The following is a 15,129-nucleotide window of genomic DNA, read 5'->3' on the forward strand; positions in this document are numbered from 1 at the left end:
AATAGATTTCAGGGAAGAATATGGTGGGGTGGGGTGGAGAGAGAGAGAGAGAGAGAGAGAGAGAGAGAGAGAGAGAAGAGCCGGAATTTAAGATAAACATTTACCTCCCCGAGTCCCTCTATATCTTTTACTTCATATAGAAATAGTAATGCTTGTATATCACAACCAATCTTGGGATGAATCATTATCGCCGAGTAGACATCGAACGTCCAATAAAACATTTGCAAGCATCCAACAAAACAATAAACTCATTAAAAAATTTGACAAAAACACACATTCTCACACTCAACAATGAACACCGTTGATAAATTTATAAGCAGGCAAAGAAACCAAACCCCTATTGAAAGTAATGAATTTTGGAGAGGTTTTGTGAGTCTCATTGCAATTTTTGAAATATCCTTCTTGGGATATGGAAAATTAAGTTCAAGATCTTGTAGCTTAAAACTATCTACATCTGTGAATGCTACACCATAGCTTGTTTTGAACGTATCCAATTGTTCTAGCCACTTCATTTCGACACATGATGTCATGAACTAGCTTTGCTCTAGGGTACACACTCAAGTGTATATCTTTCTGCTTAACAATTTCCTAGCTTAAACAAGAGAAAACTAAGCTCTATCAAAAAGCCAAAAGTACAAGAACATTGTTCTCAAAATACATGTACCTTTCATCCATTAGATTTGAGTGACTACGTGATCTGAGCACAATTGCAAAAATGACTATATATGGAGAGATGCCCTTGTCTTGCGCCTAATAAAAAAAAGATGCCAAAGCTTTCTTTGCCAACCCTTGGTAGCATAGTCTAGACCAAGAGACATCATCTATAAAGAAACCCTTGATTCGCATTTGCAAAACATAGCCTATAGCTTTTTTGGTATATTTTTCAATTACACACTTGAAGAGACACTATTTCAAATAGGGCTCTCGTCAGAAGGAACTTATTACAATTTTTAGAAGCAATAGCTCAATAAAGTGTACAAACTGAGTACTTCTTTCACTCTAAGACCCATTTTTGCATCGCCTATGTATCAGCTTACAAAGAGCCTTTCATGGTCTTCTATGAAACCCGTCTATAAGCACTTGCTCTTGTCAATCTAGCCAAAAGTGAGAGCACTGCATGCTATATTAAGCTCAATCCCGTTTTTTGAAATCATGCCTACTACTAGTCCATCTCAAACAAAAAGCATAATCTAATCAAGCATCAGAATCTTGAAGGGTGCCTCTTCGTGCTACAACTACTAATGATACCTCCTCCTACCATTGACAACCACAAGCCTATTAGAGGGGCTTGCATCATCTGCCCCAAGACAAACACCCCCAAATGGTCTTCCCCTTGAGACAACATGCTGCTCTGTTTTTCATCTTGAAATCCCCAATCACAAATTGCGTTGGAAAGAAGGGCTAGAGCAAGAAAGAAACCAAAGCTTCTCAGTGCTTTAGACTCATCCATGTTTGATACACCTTGCATCATTGTAATCCAAGAGAGAACTTCATTGCATGTTCTTCATGGTGTGTTTGCATATTATGAATGAGCACAGAAGCAACGATCAACTCCGTACTACGCATCATGTACAATGTGAGTGGCAAAACTTGTCCTAAAAATTTGTTTGTGAAAACATCTAGTCTCATGAGCAATCTCAACATGCCACAAGCTGTAGGTGATGGCTCTTTGGAGATAAGCGCTTGCATTTAAAAATAATCCCTTTCATCGTGGTCAAAGCTCTATAATTTCCCATACAACCGATAGTTTTTCAGGCCTCTCTTATGAACAACCGTGGAAGAAACAATCTGAAATATAAATATATATTGGCATGTTACCAAGCCCTATGCTTTCCACTAACATTACCACCACCTTTAGAGTCTTTGTAAACGTTTTTCCAAGTACAAATGCGCGCGCGCGCGCGCACACACACACACACACACACACAGAGAGAGAGAGAGAGAGAGAGAGAGAGAGAGAGAGAGCACTCAAAAAACATCCTTGCGCTGCCATAGCCCAAACAACCATGTGCTTTGCCTTGCTTGTCCCTGCGCGAAGATTGGCATCCAGGCAATTCAGAAGTTCTGAGCATACTGTCCGTCCGCGCGCGCGGACAAACATTGAGCAGGCAAGATACCCCACATAAGATTCTCAGGCGTCTTAGGCATTTCAAGAGTCATCAGCTCACTTATCGTCCGCACCCACGTGAACGGACAACGTGCTCGTGACTCTCGAAATGTACCCCTCATAAGATTTCCTAAATGCCCATAAATTTCTTAAAAATTCGCAAGGATGAGCAGTTTGCTCAAGTTATGAAAACAAAGGCATCTTAGCGTTCTCAGGCATTTCAAGAGTCACGAGCACGTTGTCCGGTGGCATGCGCACGGAGGGTCAGTGAGCTCAAGCTTTAAAAAGATATTGGGAAAATTGCCAAAATAGCCTTGAAATTTGGAGAATTCCATAAATACCCCTCATATTTCTCAAAAAACTCTTAAAATGCCCTTAAATTTCTCTAAAGTATCCCTTTTTCTTCTTGCAAACATCTCCTAACACTTTCCTTTTTGCAACTTTTCATAGAAGGACTAGTTCTCCCTCAAGAGAAGATGATAGAACTAGAATTTGGGATGGTGTTGTGTGCTCTCAAGCTGAAATGGCTTATTATCCAATAGATGCAATTGCCTCTATGTTTAAGCTATATTTCAAGGGCATTTTGGGAGTTCAGCCAAATTTCATGGGTATTTCGATAATCTTCCCAAAAATATTTATGACATATCTCATGGCACAAGCTGACTATCTTTTGTCGCTTAGGGTACAATTCCCTTCTTTCTCGAGACAATGTGTATGAGCATACCATGTGGTTGAGCATCAGCGTGTATGCAAACACTCCGTGCATTCTATATATGTCCATCACTCTAGGGCTATCTTATCTTTCCATTGCACACTAAGTAATATACTCTCTATTGTGTGCCTTGAGCTTCCTTCGTCTTCTCCAAGCTGTGTGTGTTTCCTTGAAACACTAATTCCAACAATTGGTATCAAAGCAGGGTGTGTCCTCCTGGGCTTAGTCACCAACAGCTCGAGCACATGCCTGCTCACTTTCTCCGATTTCTGTGAGCTTTGGCGAGCGTCAACAGGTCGACAAATACTTTGGGCGAGCACTACATGCAGTACTGCGTAGGCTATTTTGTCATTTTGTGCAAATTTTTTGTCAATGCCGTTTTTTGCATAACAGGTCCCTTACAGTCTTCTACGGTTTGTGCTATATAGCACGTGTTGTTCCTGCTTCGTTTCTCCTCTTTTCGGGCAATTTTCACATCAAGTGCAGTATTTGCCATGGCTGACTACAACACAAATGTGTTCAATATGTTTGCTGTTGCTAAGGATAGATTGGATGGGAACAATTGCTTTATGTGGGCTTATATGATGCAACATGTTATTGTGTCAAAGGGCACTTGGAATATTGTGCAGGACATTGATGTACGATGGACTTATAGAAAATTGATAGATGGCTACCATGCAATCAAAATATGCTGCCCTTATAGAAAATGACACATGCACTTTATGTGATTTTCCTCGTGGCAAAAAGGCCATTGATACGAAGTGGGTTTACAAGTTGAAACATAAGCCGGATGATGAGATTGATTGCTATAAGGCTCGACTTGTTGCAAAGGGTTATGCACAACAAAAAGGCATAGATTATGAAAAGACTTTTGCTCCCACTTGTCGTATGACTACTGTGAATTTTCTATGTGCATTGGTAACTGATTTTGGTTGGGATGTACATCTGTCAGACATTGTTACCACTTTCTTGAATGGTGACATATTTGAGAAAGTTTATGTAACGCAACCTCGTGGTTTTGTCATTAAAGGGCAGGGAGATAAAGTGTGCAAATGTAAGAAAGCTTTGTATGGGTTGAAGCAATCTCCTCGTGCTTGGTATGAGAAGGCTGACACTTGTGCTTGACACTCATTTGGTCAAATGAGGCTTTTGTAACAGTCCAACTGAAATCACATTGTACGTAAAGCGTGAGGGTGATGTACTTCTCATTATCGTTCTCTATGTGGATGAATTGCTGATCACTGGACCAAATGAGAGTTATATTGCTGAATTTAAGGTTGATTTGAATGCTACTTTCAAGATGAAAGATTTAGGGTTGTTACACCATCACTTGGGGATACAATGTAAGCATTGTGATGGTGGTATTGCTTTGTGTCAAACAAGTTACATAGAGACATTGCTATATAAGTTTGGACTTGAGGATTGCAAACCTGTTGCCACTTCCATGGAAACATGTTTGAAATTGAGTCTTCATGATGCTGGTGATCCTGCCGATGTCACTCTTTACCAAACTACTATTGCCACCTTATTTATGTATGTAACACGAGGCCGGATATTCAGTTTGCAGTCTCACAGGTCATCAGAGATTCCTGCATAGCCCACGGTGTAAGGATTGCCAGGCTGTCAAAAGGATTTTTTGCTACTTGAGTGGCAATTTGCATCTTGATTTGTTTTATCTCAAGGGGAGATCATTGCCGCCAGATTTACATGCTTTTTTGGACTCAAATTGGGCTGGTTGTTTTGACACACGAGTGTCCACAAGTGGTTTTTGTTTCATGCTCAACAGTTCATGCATATCATGGTTGAGCAAGAAGCAACCTAATATGGACATTCCATTTGTGAGGCTGAGTACATGGAAATCTTCACAGCTATTTTTGAGTGTGTATGGTTCAGATGCCTTATGGTTGATTTGGGTGTTGGACAGGACATTGCCAACACTATCTACGCTGACAGTCAGAGTGCATTGAGGAACCCAATTTTTCATGCTCGCACAAAGCACGTTGAGGTGCATTACCACTATGTCAGGGGGAGACTCTCAATAAGAGAGATTAGCTTGGCTTATGTGCCCACATAGGGCAACCTTGCAGATATCTTCACAAAGGCATTGCCTCGTGAGAAGTTCAAAGCTTTCTGCAAAGCTTTCGACTTACTCCCCTTTGTGGATTGATCATGTCCTCAGGTCATGGCGCTTCCCTATACTCTATGTGCCAGCTCTCGTTCACCGCATCACTCCCAGGGGGGATTTGTTACCATATACATGTGGTAGTGATGTGTGTGAACACACTTAGGACCGTAGGGACATTTTTCCCTCACTAGGAGGTTTTTTCTGCGTGCATTGTATATACGCCCATCACTCTAGGGCTATCTTATATTTCCATTCACACTAAGTAATATAATCTCTATTGTGTGCCTTGAGCTTCCTTCATCTTCTCCAAGATGTGTGTGTTTCCCTGCAACCCTTATTCCAACAATTCAAAACTAATGTCTCTATATTAGGGGTGGATGACTTCCTTAGCCTATATGTTTCAATACTCTATATTAAAATTTATAATAGAAATGTTTCAACCCCCTACTTCTCTGGTGGTGACATGAGAGCACCATCTTAAATTATTAGGATCATAGTCTTGCTTTTTCTCAATTCATGGAAGAAAAGTGTGTTGGTTGTCCACATGCATGTAGGTAGTCAATGCGTCTAGATCAAGGCTCTTCAAGGTGCCTCCCAACCCATAATGTTCCCTGGCAATGATGAGAGAGCCATGCCGCAAGCCAAGATATCATGCATGTATACAATGTCCTTCCCTCTCGTAACTCTATTGTAGAAGGATTTTGGACATTTGTGCTTTACAAATGGTTTGTGGTCTCTTGTGCCATGGCTTGCAAGCATTGCTCTCATTCCCTTTGTGTGCTTTGCCTATGGCTAACAAGCATTTATCTAATCACCATGCCTATGTCTAGCCTCCCAACCATAAATCAGTGACAAGATTTAACCCTACCAATCTATTTGGTAAATGCGGTAGGCCACCTTGGGCAACTATTCGATCCATCAAACCAACACAGTAGGGTGCCATGTTGCTAAATGAAGACAAACTCTATTCATATTGACACTAGGTTGGTAGTGGGACACTTTTATATTCTGTTAAACGACTTTTTTTTTTGAAAAATTTGAGGAGTTCTAAAATACCATTTTTTAGTGTTGTTTGTTGTTTTTAGTACTTCACAATCATGACTAGGATCCTTCTTCGAGAACTTTTTATGTGTTATTTGCATACTCCATGGTTCCTCATGGATGTAAAAGCCCAAAGGAACCCAAAAGAACATTTATATATTGACAATATTGAGCGTGGCAATAGAAACTTTGATAATAGATCATAGGTTAGCAGAATGGAAAAAAAAGAAACTTTTTTTGTGCCTAATTCTATGTCAAAAAAATTGATGTGTCTAAAAGAGTGATAAGTTTTGATCATCAATCCATAGAAGTTCGTAGGAAAATTTATCTCTTGCGAGACAAAAAACCCGAGTTTTCTCAATATGCGATAGATCACAATAATTTGAGAAAAATGCAGCGGTACATCAACTTTGGAGGCATGCCATAGTCAAAATATGAGATATTTTATATGTTTTTTTTTTTTTCATATGTGTTGATCCGTTGAACTATAAGTTCAAGAAATGATTTTCCAAAAAGAGTAGATATTCTATGGTATTGCAATTTTACTCCCAAAACGTGGAAAGACACTTTTATGTCACGTTACGTTACCAACCTAGTGTTAAGAATTTTTGTCATACTACATAGACTGCTTACAAGTGAGAATCCTTATTCCAACTTGGAATTGTTGCCCACTTAGTAGAAGATTTAGACATAAGCTTCTTTAATCTTGTCCCTTAGAAAGAAAATACACTATATATACGTATATGTGAAGCATGGAGTTCTTGAAAGATGATGGGGCCAACATCCAAATAGGCTACCTCATTTTGAAGATGGTGTGAGGTGGCATAACACCAAGTTTGAGTTCAAGTAGGTAGCCAAAACGACTTTTTCATTTCCTTTTAGAAGGAATCAGCAGAGATGCCTTCACGTTTTGAGATGAAAAGGTGAGGACTGGGCAGCATACACGGCACGTGGCGGAGCGAGACGTGTAGAGTAGAAGAGAGAGAGAGAGATTTTTGGTGATTGGGTGAGCTGGCAGTGCCGTGAAGAGCAGCATTGGAATTTTATTGCGAACCAGACACAAAGGGCGCTCCTGGTGTTCTTGCGCGATTGATAACAGAAAGTGCTTGTTTGCAGGGTAGGCTACGGTTGCACCCAGAATGCCTCTCTCTCCCTCTTGCTTGTGTGCACGCGAGGGCTTGGGTGGAGCAAAACAGGCATTGCAAGGGCAATGGTGAAGCTCCGGAGAGAAAGAGAAAAGACAGACTTGCTACGAAGCAAAGCCGAGAGAGAGCCAATTGCATGAGCGGGGTGCGCAGAGGCGACGATGGTGAGGGGCGAGGGCTATGCAGGTGGATGATGGCGACATCTGTTTTTTGTTTGCTTTAGATTCACAGATTCCATACGAATCTTGATCGAATCTGGAAGACTAATTAATAGCGTTTTTGAAGTTGGACCCAGTAGGAAGAGTAGCTAGTTGAATTAATTTATGATTACATGTTTTGTTAAGTCACTTTCTTCCTTTTTTTTTTTCTTTTTTTTTTCCCTTAGGATTGAAAAATCTCCATGGGAGTGTTACTATATGGTAAAGGAACCAATATTTAGATGGGCCCCAAAAGAAAAAGAAATCCTACCCATAATAAGACTCTTTCTACCTTTAAGATATCTCCCCACAAAAAGGCTGAACGGATACCCAACTTAAAATATTGCCCCACAAGAAAATAGTCCAAACCCCAAAGAAGAATCTAGGATTAAGCTTTAGCATGTATCCTACCAAGGTATTTTGCTTTTCCAAATAGGACATTAAAGTACAGATGGAGAGAGCTCAAACTTTTTTTTTTTTTTTTTTTTGGCAAAAAAGCTCTAAGTTAAAAGTTCCCTTAGAAAAAAACACTCATCGGCCTAGGAATAATAATAAATTTTCAAACTTTTAATTTAGAGATGATGAGATGGTGTGCGTATCTATCCAATAGCCCACCATAATCCATGTGACAAGTGGGAATCCATGTAAGCTAGTCTAGTTAGAAATCCATCCTCTGTGAGTTGTAAAAGATGATCTATGTAGAAAGCCATCTTTGTACGGAGATCCTGTGTCGGCTAAATCCATGTCCTCTAAGTGGAGAGAGAGAGAGAGAGAGAGAGAGAGAGAGAGAGACTAGTTTCTGTGGTTTATATGGACACTTAGAAATGCTATTTTTTTGAGAATACTACTCTTTCAAATCTCTTCTGATTAAACTTATCAAGGACAGGATCCTAGTTGTATATATCTGTTGGTTTGGATAACAAGACCAAAGCTCATGCTTTAATGATGAGCAAGATGTTACTCTATCGAAATGCTATAGATATAAAAAATAGATTTCCTTTGAAATAATAAGAGGAGAAGAGAGGTATTAATGTTGTAGGATGTAGCTGATAACTAGAAGCTTCTAGAGACACCTCAAGCATTGCACAATATTGGATATACCTTAGAGAATGCAGTTGCTACCATTCTTTGAGATCAGTCTGATTGTGATCACAATAGGCTATGCCATGGTTTTTAATCCCTATAACAGTTCACAAACCTTGCCCATCTCTCAAATATTGCACAATATTGAATATACCTTGGAGGATGCAGTTGCTACTATACAATTGTGACTAGGTTTTGTGATCCTTGAATCCTATGTACCCATCTGATAGAAATAGCCACAAACACAAAATCCACCTTTTTGTTCGTGAACACTATGTGTCTCAAGCTTGGGTTTCTATCTCGATAAGTTAATAGACCTCAAGGCTTCACAAGAGAAACATGAAGCCACAAAAGAATTTGTATCAACTCAATGAAAAGTTCTTTTATTATTCCGATATGTTTGCTTCAAATTTTAGGTTCGTGCTTTCAACACAATGAATGTTCACTCACTCTATTGAACTTCTAAATGAAAGAAAAGGAAACCTTGAGAATTCTTTTTCTTTGTTGGGACATATTAAATGCCCCCTATTGGAAACAAGGAATGAAAAATTTCATCCGTCTCATTTTCTACTAATCAAAATAGAGTCATAGACAAGTGTCATTGGACGTGTGTAATCACATCAATAATATCTATATTTATCTACAAATTATGTAATTTTTGGGATTATAAAATAGAATTAAGTTAAGCCAAAAAGAGTAAGCAATGATATAGATTCACCTTTTGGACATGCCACAAATCCCCAACAAATGACTCCTAAGAAACAAGGTTGGAAAAATTACTTGCCCCCTCTCACAACCACATGTCTAGATTAGTAAAAATCAAGTTAGAGGCCATACTTTATGTTGCTTAAAGAAGGACTACCCCCTCCTCAATTCGTATCAGTGCTAGAGAAAAAATAAGATAAATATTGCTTTTGCTTCATGACAAACTTGGAGAACAAGCATCTAATGGGATTGTGGAATTATGGACATGGGCAATAGAATCTACTACGAAGGGTAAAATGACTAAAGAGGTTTTGTATGAAGCTGGAGATTGCATTAAACTAGAAACAAGTTGGAATGACCTTGTGGACTCTTTGTCAGTGCATGCATACATTGCCAAATGTGCAAGCCAATGAAGTTGTTGTCAAAGAGAAATGTAGGCGTGAGACTAGGGATGAAGAGACTTCAAAAAGGGCTATGAGGACTGGAGGCAGAAATGACACAGTTCCTCCTAGATCAACTTTCCCGCAACCGACGCCTATCTTGGAAGTGCCTATGTAAGAAGCCTCTAAATAAAATAAGGATACAACAAAAGCTAAAGCAAAGGGTCCGGCCTACAAACTCCAATCCGATATAGAGGCAACAACTGATCTCAAAAAGGTTTTGAGAGGGAGGATTTTAAATAGTAAGGTGGAATTTACCTTGGGTGAAGTCCTTGGCATAGCAAAGTGGGAGTTCCATGAGAAAATAATTGATAGTATCAAGAGAAAGAAACAATCTCTCACTAAATCTATCCATGTATAGGGTGAAGAAGAGACTTTAAATGCATAGGGAATACAAGTCTATGGAAATCCAAGCGCTGAAACTATTGTTGGATGCTACAAAGCTAAGGGAGGAGTAAAACAGGTTTGGTTCTTGGATGATGAAGATGAAGTCAGGACCACTCACAAGAGTTATTACTCCAAGAGTTGTTGGACAAGAGAAACTACTGAGACTTTGGTTAAAGTGGGAGACTTAGAAGAGCCACATATTGCATTGATAGATCAGGGTAAAAAATAAACCTCATGTCAAAGAGTCTGTATTAAAAAGGAAAATGGCCAATTGATATAAATCATGGATGGATGATACGTGCAAGCACACGTTGGATGATGTGCAGGTTTAGAGGGGGTGGATGTTGTGCTATGGAACGTGCATAATGTAAACAAAATATCTACGTCACTCTTAATGTTTTTGTTTTGTGGGACCAAATCCTATGATGTCCATACTGTGGTATATGCGAAAACAGATGCCACCGTTGCAGTCGTGTACATACATTGCGGGGCAAGAGAGGCCCTGGACGTGGCATTGACACGTGTTTTATCACATTAAAACATTCTTATTTTTCTTTATAAATGTACAAATGTGAATTATTTTGAAGTGGCACGCTCGTTTTTCCTAGAAAGCTCAATGCGGGCGATCTCGGCAAAAATAGCAGGTTTTATGCGCGGGCGTAAGAGATGCATCTATAGTGTTTTCTAAGTGGTAAAATGACGTTCAAGATGAAATTTAAGCCCAATGGTATTTTTCCACAATTTTAGGAATTTTTCCCAGCTCGTTTGGACATTTTATGGACTAAAATGGGCATTCTTGGGCTAAAAATGGCAAAAATGGTAAAAAATGACCCAATAATGGTCAAAATGCCACATCACTCATGGTGCCATGACTATGAGGAGTGAAGGAGTTTTCTGGAAGTACAATATCAGCACTTTGAGCTCCTCTCTGTGAAGGGATACAAAGCCTGCACCTATGGTCAGCTAGTGCAGTCCCATGCTGTTCCAACCTTGTATTCGAGGCTGTGAGGCCACCACTTAGGGTTTCCCCTCTTTAAATACTCACTTGGGAATGTCTAATGAAGTTATGAAGCTTCCATGAAATGGCTACAACAAACAATTGAAGCATTTGTTTAGGGTTTTTATCAGGGTGAAAGAGCATTGCAATTGTGCAATTGGCAATGAGGCTACACCAAATTATCACACACACACACACACAAGAGTTTTGAGTTGATCTTGGATATTTTTCAAATTAAATCTTTCATGGTTGGAGTTTTTTTTTAGTGTCTTTTTAGCTTCAAATCTTCTATGACTTGCTTGATTTTGGTGCGAACTCTCACAGTTAGAGGCCTGCGACGCTTTCCTAGCTGCACTGCACACTTCTTAACAATGGGCAAGGTAATACAAGGACGCCCAATGGATCACCGGAAATATTATGCCAAACTATAAAAAAAAAATTATTTCCCATTTCAAATTATTAAGCTTATCAATGAAACAACTTATAAGTTAAGGTTAATAAGTACTTGGATCATTCATAATGCTTTTTGTGTGAGCCTCTTGAAACCGTTAAAGGGTGAACCACCCAAAGAACCAATAATTGAAGAACCATCTCACTTTGAGGATCAAGAAGTGATTTTTCATCCAGAGATAATCCTACGACATGAAGACAAGGTTTTAAGAAGTGGTAAGACTATCTAGTGATATCTTGTCAAATTTAGGAATTAGGAATTATTTCTTTGAAGATGCAAGGTGGATGCAAGACATCCAGCTAAAGGATAATGTAAACCTTGTAAATACTTACAAAGAATCTTGTCAAAGGTAAGAATAAGATATGAACAAAGTATATTTTATAAAGATTTTTTCTTGTTTTGACTCTAAGATTTCTTTTAAATGCTCATAAGTTTTAAGTGTATGTATACCATGAATCAATCTTGCAGCAACAACTCAATATTCAAGCATCTAGTAGGCCTTGCTAATCTACTATGAAAGATGATTAGGTCTAAGTAAATACATGCTTGCTATAGCTAATCTTTCCAAGCACCAAGTGGAATTGGTTACCATTGTAAAAGAATGTCGGCGGGTAAAAAGGGATCCTCTATCCAAAGCAACACGACTAACTATGACTTTATTATTTCACCCCATAGTCGAGGATGATTATGATTTCAAGGGAGAAGTAATGTCATGAATATTAATCTCTAACCTTCTAAAAGTATTTTCCAACTTAAATTGTCCACTTAAGTCTAGGGAAAATAAATAGAGAACAAGTGAGATTGATTAAGTGCTAATGGAACAATCGATCAAGGCTTGGGACCAAAAGACCAAAAGTCAATAAAAGGCTCAACATAAATGAAGCTGTGGCTAGAGCCAGGATCAAACATTATGAAAGCATCATGCTCTCTTACTTTTCCCCAAGCATAAGAGAGGCGCACCTTTTTAATGGCCTTCCTCTTTTAGAGATTCCACCATGGTGGCTCTAGGAGGGATGTAGAAATCTTCTTTATAAACATATCTTTTCACATGGATCCTTAGATTCCCAATCAATGGAGTGACTGAGACATATTTCCCTTTAAAAGCTCCATCTACTTGTACCACATCTCCCATCTCAAAGTCATAAATTCTTAGCTTGGTATCTAGCTCAACAAAAATGAAGCTGTGGGTAGAGCCAAGGTCAAACAATATGAAAGCATCATGCTCTCTTACTTTCTCCAAGCATAAGAGACTGGTGCACCTTTGCAATGGCCTTCCTCTTTTAGAGATTCCACCATGGTGGCTCTAGGAGGGTCATTATGTTCACTTCTATTTGGACATGCCTAGGAAACATGACCTTTCTCTCCACACTTGAAACACTTGTTATCTTTATGATAACATTCAACCTCTTTAGTAGAAAGTTCATTTTTAACTTTCTAGCCCTTTTCTTTTGCCTTTACTTTGTTGTTGTTGTTAGACTTGGTAAAATTTTGTGTCGCATTGTTCTTCCTGTTTGGCTCAATTGATTATTTGAATTCCGTTGGCTTTGAGCCCTTCTTGTTCCCTTGTTGGAAATAAATCCTCAAAGTGACCATAATATGATGTATGACCTCTATAATAGTTTAAGGTCTTTCTGAGTTGACATAGTCACACATCTTCTTGGATAGGACACCATTACAAAATTGTTGCTTTGTTTTGCAAAGTCTATCTTTTTGTAGATTTTGGATTTGAGATATAATTCCCAAAGCTTATCCACATGCTTTTGGACAGATTCATATGGGGCCATCTTCAAGCTTTTCCATTCCGTGAGGACTTCGTCTTTGGCATCACTTAGAAGAAATTTCTTTGTAATAGCAATCCTCAAAGCTTTCCAAGTCTTCACCTTCATTACATAGTCCTGCCCACCATTAACAGATTGACTTTTGGAAATGCATAGAAACGTTTCAAAGCTTTGAAGATTCCGAGAAATCTCCACCTCCAAAAGCGACGTCAAATTGTGGGACAAAGGCTAATACTTTGCCAGTTGCTCCAAAGGTTCCATCAAAGGTAAAAAAGTTGATATTATTTCCTCTCTCTTTGAATTTATTCAACTTACATGACCTCTTTCATGCCACTTAGATCCTCCATTTACCCCTTGTCTTCTCTCTCTTGGGTGGCAAGTCGTTGACCTCCGTGTCAGAAGATGGTGATGATGATGAAGAGGAAGAGGAGAAAGAAGGCAAAGATGGTGACTGCTTTCTTCACTTCCTCTTGCTTGGATTTATTTCTTCCTTCTTGGAATTAGCATGGGAGGGAATGCTTGATGAATTCTTCTTCTAGTTTAGAGGAGTAGATTCTCACTATGCCTGCCATCTACTTGGGACAACATCACTTTCAGAGGTAGGTGGAGTGTCACTTTCTTACCTCTCCCTTGAAAGTTTAGGGCACACTTCTTCTTCTTGAACAGTTTGTCTTGGAGGTCCTTCCGTCAGTATCTCCTCTTATTACCCAAAGAGATTCCTCTTTTGGAGGTCTCACTACTTGGAGGCCTCACAAAATTCTTTCTTCTTGGGAATTTGAGGCAACTTGGGCTTGAAGAGAATGAATTTGGCTTTGAAAATCCACTTGCAAAATAGGGTTTCCCATTGCTTCTTGTAACTTGTTAACACTAGTTTGGTACCAAAAAGGACACTTTAGTGTCCTTTTTTTGCGAATTTAAATAAAATGATACATGAAATCTAGAACACATCTCAAGAAATTCTTTTGCAAACTTATAAAATGTTATTCAAAGTACTCATAGAAATTATAATCCCTCACTTTTGATCATAACCTCAATAGTAACTACATTCATGAAAAGAACCTACACAAAACAGCATTCAATGTTTCATTAAAACTCGTACTCTAGCCTAAGAAAAAAATGAGCAGGGTGCATGCAATAATCCGTGGTAACTACTTATATATGTGTTTGATATTTTTGCAATTTTCATGTGAGAAAAAAATCCTTTGTGACTAGAATTAAATATAGAAAGTCCTGTAGGTCAAATATGCAACGTTCGCAAATTCAATTAATGATCACAAAAAACATTTAGTTCATCTAAATTTACAATGTCATATGATGCATATATACTAGATCTATGACTCCATTACATAAGGTGATAATTTTTAATGGTTATGCAAGCCACATTTGGTGATTTATGGCGTATCCAAAAAACTGCGCATGTTGTAATTATGATTTTTTATTTATCAAAGATAGGCCTTAAAATAAAGTCCACTTTTGGATTTTTCCATTCATCTCACTTATTTGTATACAAATACCTCATATGGACACAATTGGGAGATTTATATACACACTTTCATTAGTTTTTCATAGCAATGTTTTTTTGCAAGAAATTATGCACTACAATTTTTTTTAAATGGGCTTAAATTACAAGATGCCTATGAGTTTGAACCCTTGAAAAATTCTTAGTTGATGGGTATTGACCTATATACACCTTATGTTTTGTCCCATAACCTCATCATGTTAATGAAAGAGACCTTGAAAGACCAAAATTTTCCTCTTCGTCAGCATTTTCAAGATTTTGATCTTTTGATTATAACAAAAATCTAGTCCCACAACTAATATATGAAGCTCAATATCTCGCTATAATAAGTTTTTTCCTCTCCATACACCTTGAACTCTATGCAAAATCTTATTTTGATGAAAAGTTATATTCAGTTTATAAAAATTTTGTTAAATCTGCACTAAATTTTTATGATTTTTTC

This window comes from Adiantum capillus-veneris, chromosome 7 (assembly GCF_014529385.1).
Source record: "Adiantum capillus-veneris isolate H3 chromosome 7, ASM1452938v2, whole genome shotgun sequence".
In the NCBI taxonomy this organism is placed as follows: domain Eukaryota; kingdom Viridiplantae; phylum Streptophyta; class Polypodiopsida; order Polypodiales; family Pteridaceae; genus Adiantum; species Adiantum capillus-veneris.